This window comes from Chionomys nivalis, chromosome 8 (genome assembly GCF_950005125.1).
Source record: "Chionomys nivalis chromosome 8, mChiNiv1.1, whole genome shotgun sequence".
Classification (NCBI taxonomy): Eukaryota; Metazoa; Chordata; class Mammalia; order Rodentia; family Cricetidae; genus Chionomys; species Chionomys nivalis.
In genome coordinates, this window is record NC_080093.1 from 16,261,497 (window position 1) to 16,272,605 (window position 11,109).

The window sequence follows — 11,109 nt, forward strand, 5'->3', positions numbered from 1 at the left end:
GAATTTGGTACCACCTCGTCCTGCTGCTCTCATTGGCTCTGCACAATCTGCTGTTCCCTCTGCCTCCAACTCCTCCCCCCTCCTCCCTTCTTTTTCTGCCTTTTGGCTTCTCACCCATCCCCCGCTGGTCCTCCACCCAGCCCCCACCCTGCCACGGGGGCGCTTCGGCGGTCTTTCTGGGAGAGAAGACCCAATCCAGCAGGGGGGTTGGCTTCCAGGCCAGGAAGACCCGGCAAGGTTGGGGAAGCCACGATAGCTCCGACCACTCATAACTCCATCCGGTCTTGGCATTTCCAGAGGCGCGTGGGAAGGGAAATGGCTACCACCAACAGAGAGGAAAGCGGAGCGGTGCCTCCAGGCCCGCCTCCCTCCCCAACTGGCGCCTCTGTAGACCCCGCTGGAACAATGACTCTGCCTTGCTCACCAGCTCCACGATGCTTACCAGATAATATTCTGGTGTCATAATCAAGTTTTCAGAAATCAGTGGCCTGCCCCTTCCCACTAGGCTCAGTTAGTAAGGTCACTCACTATGCACACTGTGAGGGCACAGCGGCTGTATCCAATCCCACCCCCCATCCTCATGCCTTCCGAAAGCACATGGGACCTTTGGGAGACTCTAACGTCCGGTTGGAATTTTGCAGTTTTTCTTTATGAAAAAGACCAGGAGATCACAGGTCAGGCGGGATTCGTGTGTGGAATAGGAATAGGGAGCGGTGGCTGCTGAGTGATTACTGCAAGCCTCGCTGTGACTGTGCAGTGGGTACTCCATCCTTCCGCTTTAAACAGGAGGAATGTGGCGTACACAGGCACATAGTTGAGACAGCTTGCGAGTGGTCTCCTCAGCCAGTAAGTGGTGGGGCAGGCTGAGCACAGCCATACGGAAAGGATGCTCTCAGCCCCTGCTCAGGACCTTATGGCCCTTGGCTCCTTAGAGACCTCCCCTTCATGGGCCCCTCTTCTCTGGGTCTGTGTTAACTCTATCAAGAGAGCCAGTAACCTGCATTCACAGAGTCTGCTTCCAAAGGTAGGTCACCCCATTATTGTGTTGTCCACCTCCTCTAGGAAAACGGGCACAATAGATATTGGGGCAGTACTAGAGAGATGCCAGGCAGTTCCTGGGAGCAAGACAGACCTCTTGCCTCCTGGTTCTCGGGGGCTTGCCAGCTCTCTAGTGACCGGATACCTCCATTCCAGACCTGGCTGGCTCGCCAGTGCTAGCTAGGAATGGTGACTGGTACCAGGTATTCTCAGCAAAGGGCAGTTGTGCTGGGGTGACTCAGAAGTGCTGACTGAAGTTACCTGGAGGCGCTGCTACCCCTTGGGTTATCTGTGTGATGTCTGATCTGCTTGCTTTTTCTACCAGCTGTGTCCTTGGCTGCTAAAACAAACTCCCTTAGACTGTAAGGCATGTACAGGAGAAATCGGTGTCCCATGGTTTTGGAAGCCGGGCATCTACACCAAAGTACCAGCTGTCTGACATCTGCCAAAAATGGGCCATCTCTTCTCTGTCTTCAGTAGGGAGGGGATGAGCTTTGTCTCTGGGTTTCTCTGTTTTTTTTTTTTTTTAAGAAGTTTAATTGTGTGGACGTATGTGTGTGTGTGAGTATACATGAGCGCAGGTACTTTAAGAAAGCCGGAAGTGGTGGATTCCCTGGTGCTGGAGTTGAGTATCCTAACATGGGTGCTGAGAACCAAACTCTGGTTTTCTGGAAGAATAGCAAATGCTCTTAACTGCTGAGCCACATCTCCAGCCCCTGGGATTTCTTTTATAACGACACTAATATCATCCATCATACAGGTGAAGGGTCACCTTCCAAGCCAGCGTTCCAAATACTAATGAGGTTTCTCCATAAGAGTTCAGATTTCGGGTTTCCTTTGGGATGCCTTAATTTCTACGGAAGACAGCTCTACATCTGAGACAAACCTGCCCTTGCACTTCCTCAGCCTGCAGTCCATGGTGCTGCTGGCATTGATACCTAGGGCTGGTTGGCGAAGTTACTTAAGCCAGTTGCTATTGCAGTCATTGTCTATCAGAGAAAGCTAGGGGAGGCAGGCCAAGACAGCCATGTAGAACAGGAGCCCTACATTTCTCTACAAGACCAGTTGCTGCCCTGGGGAAAAAGTTCTGGGAGCCTAGAAAAGGGCTGAGTTAGAGAGAATGAGTTCCAGGAAGAAAAAAGGTGGGAACAATGTAACTGTTGACAGAGGCAAGAGAGGACGCTGCCTGTTTCATCCCATGCATGCCAATTTCAGGACTTCCTGGGGGCAGCATGAGGCTTGGCATCAAGAAGTGACCATCAAGCCGGTCGGTGGTGGCGCACGCCTTAATCCCAGCACTTGGGAGGCAGAGGCAGGCGGATCTCTGTGAGTTCGAGACCAGTCTGGTCTACAACAAGTGCTAGTTCCAGGACAGGCTCCAAAAACCACAGAGAAACCCTGTCTCGAAAAAGCAAAAAAAAAAAAAAAAAAAAAAAAAAAAAAAAGAAGAAGAAAAAGAAGTGACCATCAAGTTACTGGTACTAAGTGAGTCTGTCTGTAGCTGAGTTTGCAGTGATGCAGGTAAGAGCTATTTTGGTACTGTGTTCAGAGTTCTACAGCAGAAAGGAATGAATGGGCAGAGCTGACCTTCAACCCCTCTCCCTGGTCCCTTCCAGAAGGAACATTCCCAGAGACTGTGTACACAGTCTGCTGTAGAACTCTGAATATTTGCGAAATCTCACTCAAGACTGTTAAGTGTAGGAAGGTATGTGTGTTAAGCTAAAAGAACATTCTATTCCTATTTTATTTAAAAGTTTGTTAGCTTGCTTTATAAACCCATATAAGCTGTGAGTTCGAGACCATCCTGGTCTACAAGAGCTAGTTCCAGGACAGGCTCCAAAACCACAGAGAAACCTTGTCTCGAAAAACCAAAAAAAAAAAAAAAAAAAAAAAAAAAAAAAAAAAACATATAAGTAGGTGTTTCTTCTCTTGCTAGGGCCCTGATATCTTTGCTCTTCCACTTCATTATTCTTAGAAGAGAAATTAAGAATGTATAATTTAATAAGCTGTCTGTGGGCTGGGGATGTAGCTCAGCGCTAGAGGCCTTGCCTAGCATGAGCAAGGTCCCTTCTATCAGCAGCACCACAAGAAAAAAAAGAGTTGAGGGTTATTGTTCACACGTGTAATTTTCTTTCTTGGGAGGCTGAGGCAGGACGAATTTGCATTCAGAATAAGCCTAGGAAACGTTGTGAAACTGTCTAAAATAAACACCCCACGTCATTTATCACATCACTCTAAATTGCTGTTAAGTGTTTAATAAACCAGTCCGCACAGGGATAACTTGGGTATGGGAAAAACATGTGTCAGGCAGTCATTTAAGAGCCACAGGGCACAAGTGGAGCTAGCCAGACCTGGGTAGTGTGACGGCCCTTCCACGTATTGGGATAGATGTGTCCCTGTCTTTGGCCCGGTCTAGACTGCCTCTCACTGTGCTTGTGGGCTGTGATCTGCCAGGTGAGTCGCTTAGTATCATGGTCAACTTAGTCAAAGTTAACATTTTCAAAATGGCCAAAATTGGTATTTTTCTCAAACGTGAATTTAAAACCATTCTTGTCTCCTTCTCTTCCCTTTTCTTCTCCTCCTCTTTCTTTTCATTTAATAGGGCACTGTTCCCAGATAAAGTTCATGAGAATTTCTTTCGGCTCTGGAAAGAAGCTTATTATAGGGAGAAAGGAGACCTGTTGATGCACTTAGCTTTTTGCTTACCAAATCCATTTCTAAGAAGGATTTGCCATGTGTCCTTTGAAAAATTCAAATAAAGACAAATTCAAATGAAGAGAGGAAGGAATTTTCATTTTACATTTTGGAGCAAAATTGGAGTTTATTGAGGGAAAGTTTCCATATACTCAAGCACAAGTAGAGAAAGACAGAGGAAGTGAGGGGAAGAAGGTGAGAGCAGAGAGAGATGGGGAGGGAAAAGGAGAGGGCAGGAAAATAAGAATATCAGTACCCACGCAGGCAGTGAGCAGGCCACCAGGATCCTACAAGATAAAGTATGGCTGGTAAGCTGGCTTGGCAGTGAAGCTACTTGTGCCACGCCTAAAGATCTGAGTGCAACCCTTGGGACCCTCGTGATGGATAGAGAATCCCCGAAGTCGTCCTCTGACTTCCACACCCAACCTGTGGCGTGGACTCTCTTGAACACACAATACACTCGTAAAATAAGTGTAAAAATCAAAGCGAAAACAAGCAAGCAAACACAAAAATCAGGTGGGGAGGAACTCAATAATTATTAAAATTTTGTTTTGTTTTTCGAGACACAGGTTTCTCTGTAGCTTTGGAGCCTGTCCTGGAACTAGCTCTGTAGACGCAGCTGGCCTCGAACTCACAGAGATCCGCCGGCCTCTGCCTTCCGAGTGCTGGGATGAAAGACGTGCGCCACCACCGCCACACAGTCTATCTTAAAAACAGTTTCTCCTGTGACAAATAGGGAATGTGCTTCTCCAAAACAACAAAGTAGCCGGTGTTGGTTGCTGCGAAATGTGGAGACAGAGACGAGTGGAGAGGCAGAGGGGATGCATGGAATTAGTGAATAGTGTGTAAACAAGCAGAAAAAAAGTAGTGAGCAGGTCCAGAACAAAGAAGGGTGTGCACTAGTGAAGCCACACGTGGATGGCATTTACACAGTCACCACAGTACAAACACTAGTTACTGATTTAACTAAAATTATGACATCGCTGTATTGAGGGTATGGAGAAGACAAAGTGTGTAGGTGGGTTCCTACCTGAACGCTTCAATGTGTGGCGGTCATCACAGTGATGGTTATTTAAAAATTACATTTCCTCCGGGCAGTGGTGGTGCACGCCTTTAATCCCAGCACGTGGGAGGCAGAGGCAGGCGGATCTCTGTGAGTTCGAGGCCAGTCTGGTCTACAGCGTGCATTCCAGGACAGCCATGGCTGCTATCCAGAGAAACCCTGTGTCAACAAACCAAAATAAAAAGGAAAAGAAAGAAAGAAATACAGAAAGAGTCACAAGAGTCTGCTAAAAAGAATTCAAAGATGTTTTTCTGAGGCACAGAATGGGAGGAAAGTGGCGAGATAACTATTCCTGCCTCTGTCCTCTCTGTCCCTGCCTCTGCCCCACCACACTTGTCTACAAGAGACTTTTTACATGAACAGAATCCTCTAAACCTCCTTCCCTAAACCTCTCAATCTCAACCTCTCTCTCGGTCAGGTCTCCCAGTGTAGCCCAGCTAGCCTTGTACTTTTTAAAATATTGAGAATTGCATGCAATACACACAAATAATGCATTTTGATCAAAGGTAGCCTTTATCTCTAGAGCCTTCTGCCTTAGTCTCCTTAGTCTGCAGTTGGTCAGCTGGTGTGACACTGTGCCTGGTATGTCCCAAATCTCTTAAGACATTGTTTTGAGCCGGGCGGTGGTGGCACACGCCTTTAATCCCAGCACTCGGGAGGCAGAGACAAGCGGATCTCTGTGAGTTCGAGACCAGCCTGGTCTACAAGAGCTAGTTCCAGGACAGGCTCCAAAACCACAGAGAAACCCTGTCTCGAAAAAACCAAAAAAAAAAAAAAAAAGACATTGTTTTATTTCATATCTAACACCCCCCTACACACACACACACACACACGCACGCACACAGGCACGCACAGTGGCCTATACCCCAGCACCCAAACAAGGATGTCTTAAGATTAGAAGGCTCTGGGTGATTCTGGGACCTATGTTTCTGGGTTTCTGGGATTATCTTAGAAGTCTTCCTCTTCAGCTGTATTTCATTGTCACTTGCTTTCTCACAAAGGTTTTTTTTGTTTGTTTGTTCGTTTTTTTTGTTTTTTTTTCCGAGACAGGGTTTCTCTATAGCTTTTTTTGTTTGTTTGTTTTTGTTTTTTCGAGACAGGGTTTCTCTGTGGTTTTGGAGCCTGTTCTGGAACTAGCTCTTGTAGACCAGGCTGGTCTCGAACTCACAGAGATCCTCCTGCCTCTGCCTCTCTCGACCAGATTTTTGAAGTTTTCTTCTTTCCTTTGCTGTGATCTCCAGGTCAAGTCTGATCTATATAATAAGTTCCAGGCTTGCCAGGGCTACGCAGCAGTGTTTGTCTCAAAAGCAAGCATAACGGGTGGGGGGTGAGGGGTGGCACTCCTGAGTGTGGTAGCTGGCTAGTGAGCCAAGGGAAGAAAGTTTCAGGCATGTAAAGGTGCTCGTGACCCTTTACAGAACATTCACAGCACACCACTTCGAGCATGCCCGGTTGTATGAGGTCCAGGTGAGGAATGGCTTCTTACAGGTTTTTTGTCAATTGACATGTCACCAGACCCAGACCCCGGATTCTTATGCTCTTTAACGTGGTCTGGCCTGCTTTTTTCTTTTCCCTTTTTCTTCTCTCATTTCTTTCCAAGTCTCTCCATATAACCCCGGCTGTCGTGGAGCTCACTGTGTAGACCAGAGAGCCTGGAACTCACAGTGATCCTCCTGCCTCTGCCTCCAGAAGCGCTGGGATCAAACACTGCTCCACCATACCCAGCGCTTACCTGCATTTCCATTTTCAAGGCACCTTTATTCATGCATGACTCTGCAATGTGGTGCTTTTCATTCACCCAGTTAGGAAAATGCTCCACAATGTTAGCATATTTCATTTTACAAATTAAAAAAAAATCATTACTATCACCACTGATTTTACCAGACAAGCTTTAAATTGTTGGGAAGCCATCAAACTCCGTGGCATATGCAAGCTTCCCAGACCTCTAATATTTGCCTTAAGAATTCTTAGGGGGGGGCTGGAGAGATGGCTCAGAGGGTAAGAGCATTGCCTGCTCTTCCAAAGGTCCTGAGTTCAATTCCCAGCAACCACATGGTGGCTCACAACCATCTGTAATGGGGTCTGGTGCCCTCTTCTGGCCTGCAGGCATACACACAGACAGAATATTGTATACATAATAAATAAATAAATATTAAAAAAAGAAACTGAGGAGAGACGTTTGGGGCTGGAGAGATGGCTCAGTGGTTAAGAGCATTGCCTGCTCTTCCAAAGGTCCTGAGTTCAATTCCCGGCAACCACATGGTGGCTCACAACCATCTGTAATGAGGTCTGGTGCCCTCTTCTGGCCTGCAGACATACACACAGACAGAATATTGTATGCATAATAAATAAATAAATATTAAAAAAAAAAAAGAATTCTTAGGGCAATTGTCATAAATTGTTTCCTTAAAGTAACAGCTTTACCGAACCAATATTTGAGAAAGCCTGCCCGTTACTGAAGTGATTAACGATTGATTGGTCATCATACTTTGGTGAGATTGTCTCAAAAAACAAACAACAATAAAATAAAAAAAAAAAGTTAATTCACCTTGCACATAAAGTAACGAATGCTGCCCTTGGAGACACTCCATGCCCCCCACCCCGTGCAGATTCCATCAGCTGAGTGCCATTAATTCTGCTCCTTAGGCGACTCAGATGTCCTTTGCCCTTCCCACTACCTAATGAAGTCTGGATCTGGCCTTCCAGCCCTAGCCTGGTCCCCTCTGCTCTGCTCTGGCCACCACAGTGACTTTCTGAAACAGAGATTTTCCTGTCCTGCAGGAGCACAGCTCATGACTGCTTATCACCGCGTAATCTAGACTCTCGGTGCCTGGCTGGCATTCACAGCCTCCCAGCACATTCTCCTCTCCACACCCCTTCAGGCCCGGAACATCAGCCTGAATCGTTTCTAAACATTTTGCTCTGTGTTTTCTGTAACATCGTCCCCAACCACGACATACTATTGGATTTTTTTCTTTGACTACTGGATTTTTTTTCTTTGAGCTGGCGCCCTGCCTCCTACATGATAGATAGATGCCTGCACGAAGCAGTAAGATCGCGCCCTGCTTAGCCAAGTCCTCTCAAGGAGGAAGGAGTGGGCGACCAGAGCCCAAACCCAAGGTCGTCCATAGGGCAGGGCTGGCTAAATGGAGCTCACAGCTCTGCGTTCCTCCTCCTCACACACACGGAGTCTATGATGGGGAGGCAGAGGAGAATCCCCAGGAAGCTCTCTAGCAACTCCACCTGGAATCCCCACTCCTGCAGAGCCAGGATGGGGGCTGGGGTTGAGGGCAGAATAGGCTCTACAACGACCCGCGCAGCCAAGCAGCAGGGGCGGCGCCTTCTGATTGGAGCGGGCACGGGCAGAGCCGCAGCACAGCTGCCGATTGGCTGCTCGGGGTCGGACGTTGTGGGCCGAGTGAACGCGAGTAACCCCGGGGGCGGATGCTGACCGAGAGTAACCCCGGGGAGGGGCCTCCTCTCCCAGGGTCTCTCTCGGCATCTAGGCCCCCAGGCCCGCCCATTGCAGAGAGGCAGGGCGGGAGGCGGCGTACGGTTGGTACGTGAGCGCCTCGGAACTTGGGTTTCCACACTGATCTTCCTTCTGCCCTAAGCTTCCTTACGTGGGAGTTTAATGGGAAGTTTAGTGTGTTGGAGCACAGCTGGAGTCACACAAAAGACTGTAGTGTGTACTTTAATGATCCAGGGGATTGACGGCCTCCCCTCCCTGCCCCAGTGTAGAAAAGACAGTGCTCGATGCTACTAGAGGTGCGGTTTCCTACCGTATGTCCCAGGAGCAAGAGTGGGGTCGGAGGATCTTGGGGGCTGGCTTTTGTGGAAGGAAGAAGGAGAAACACGAGAATCCTCAAGGGGCATAGTGACTGTTGGTGGAAGTATAAACTGGTGCAGCCAGTATGAAAGAAAGCTTGATGTCCTCACAAAAAGAAATGGAATTACAATATGAGCAAAGAAAGCCTCTCCTGGTTGCATACAGAGAATGCTGAAAGCGGGTTCTCAAATAATTTGCACAGAAATATTCGTAGCAACACACTTCACCCTGAAACGTTGAGACGAACAAGGCGTACATGAGCTGGGAACACAGCACAACCCAATAAGGATCGGCAGGAGTGAAGTACTGATAGACAGGACAGTACGAATGAGAGCCCAAAATGTCAGAGAAGAGATCTACTGAATCCACAGGCTGGGTGGTTCCATTTCTGTGAAATATCCCCGATGGGTAAATCCTAGAGACAGAATGTTGATTATTACAAGGCCTAAGAAACAGGGTGGAGCTGGAGTTGGGGGACCCACGGTTGAACGGGTATGATTTTTCTCTGGGGGTGATGAAAATGATTTAGAGCTAAAGTGGTTGCACATTGTTATGAATGGGCTAAATGTCACAGCGGTGCTTGATTTAATGGAGCTAATTTTATGCTGTAAGATCCATTTCAGTTTCAGTATGTGTGTGTATGTGTGTGTGTCAGAAATCACAGACTCCAGGGGGGTTCTGCTGTCCTCCAGAATTTTCTAAGAAAGGGCAGTAATTCTGAGCCCTTCTGTCTTTCACCTTCCTTTCCCTTGTTTCTTCTCCTAGCCCTGGTTACTCTATGCTTGTTCCCTGTGCAAAGTGGCCAAGAAGCTGATGCCCATTTGCCCCCGCCCCAAGATCCTTATCAGAGCCTAAATCTCTGAGCCAACACAGCCCACGATGTCCCTTTTGTTTTTTCTGCTGTTGTATTGTTTTATTGTGGTCATGGGGACTGAGCCCAGAGCCTTGTGCTTGCTAGGTATTGAGCATCCGAGTCCCCTTTGTGAGCCCTCTTAGGCAGGGGTCTGGGGGAGAGGGACAGAGGAGCAGACCTGAGTTTTGCAAGAGGAGAGGAGTTTTGTTTGTGTGTGCCTTCAAGATAGTTTCAGCTCCTTGTAGCCTGTGATCATTGCCTGGCATATTTACCGCTGTAAGTATACCAAGTAGCCAGTGGCCTGTGCCATGGAGATTGAACTCTAGTTACAGCGTGCTCCCATTTCCATGACATTTCCAACAGTGTAGCACAAAGGGAACTAAAAACACTCGTGATTTCACTGAGTCCTGACCATAAGTTCTGGGAGGTTTTTTTTGTTTGTTTGTTTTGTTAGAGAAAACTGGAACTGGGTGATAGAGCTCAGTGGTGAAGCCCTTGCCTAGCATGTACAAGATCCTGGGTTCAATCTCTACTATCTCCCTGCTCCCCACAAGGACAAGGCTGGTCTTGAGGAGTCAGGACTCTACAGGACAGTGGGCTTCAGTTAGAAAACCAGAGAAGAAATACCTGGTTTTTCTATGATTTAAGAGTACAGCCTAAAACTCGGGTGTAGCTGGATATTAAGATGACCATAAGGTTAGAGCAGGTTGAGTGCTTGAAGAGCAAAGGGAGCTTATGCAGAAGGATTCATCCTCCTACCAATCCCAGGCAGCAGGACCACTCCCCTCGGCTTCGCTCTTGGTATAACTGGGTACCACTGGCAGCTAATGGGTGTAACAAGATGCTTGCAGAAGGCCTTCGTCCTCTGCTCAACAGAGGAGGCAAAGCCGAGGTTCTGGAGACACTTGCTGTCTTGCTGCTTTTCTCCTGGGATCTCGTCCACACCGGGAGCTCAATTCGGTTAATTACTGCTGCTGATACAGTAAAATGCTGCCTCCCCTAGCTTGCCATGTAGCACCCGACTAGACAGATGTCATTGATGTTATCATGGTGTCCTCCAGTTTGCTAGACTCAACACATATGTGCCAATCTAAAGAAAGTTGTATGTAGGTCCATGCCATGGCCTGCGCCTCCTTTGCCAGTGCAGAACATGCTGTCTTGATTTTTCCATCGGTGGTATCTGCCTTCTTAGCCTCCGGGTTAAAGCGGTTGCCCTTGGCATATCTTTAGTCTCTGTTTTCTTTATCCTTGAGATGGTAGACTACACAGCACCAGAAGTTAGAAAATACTGTTTCCTCTAACCAAAGACTTGGGTTTCACCAGTGCTTTCTTATCTATTTGGCCTTGAATTAAAAACAACCAAATACAGAGTATGCTGGTTTATTTCAAATAATTTAATTAAAACAGTTTATTTGTGAGTTTGAGTGTGTGTATGTGTGTGCACACTTAGACAGCCACGTCTTAAATGGTTAAACAAATGTCTCCCCTGAATTAAGTCTCGGTGTGATAACCTTTGCTGGGGGTATTCTCAATGACTAACATCCCCCTTCAGAATGGTTCTATGTCATGATTTCATCCAGATGGAGGCCAACCTTAGGTTAGGAAAGTGAACGGACAGAGCTTGTTCTAGAT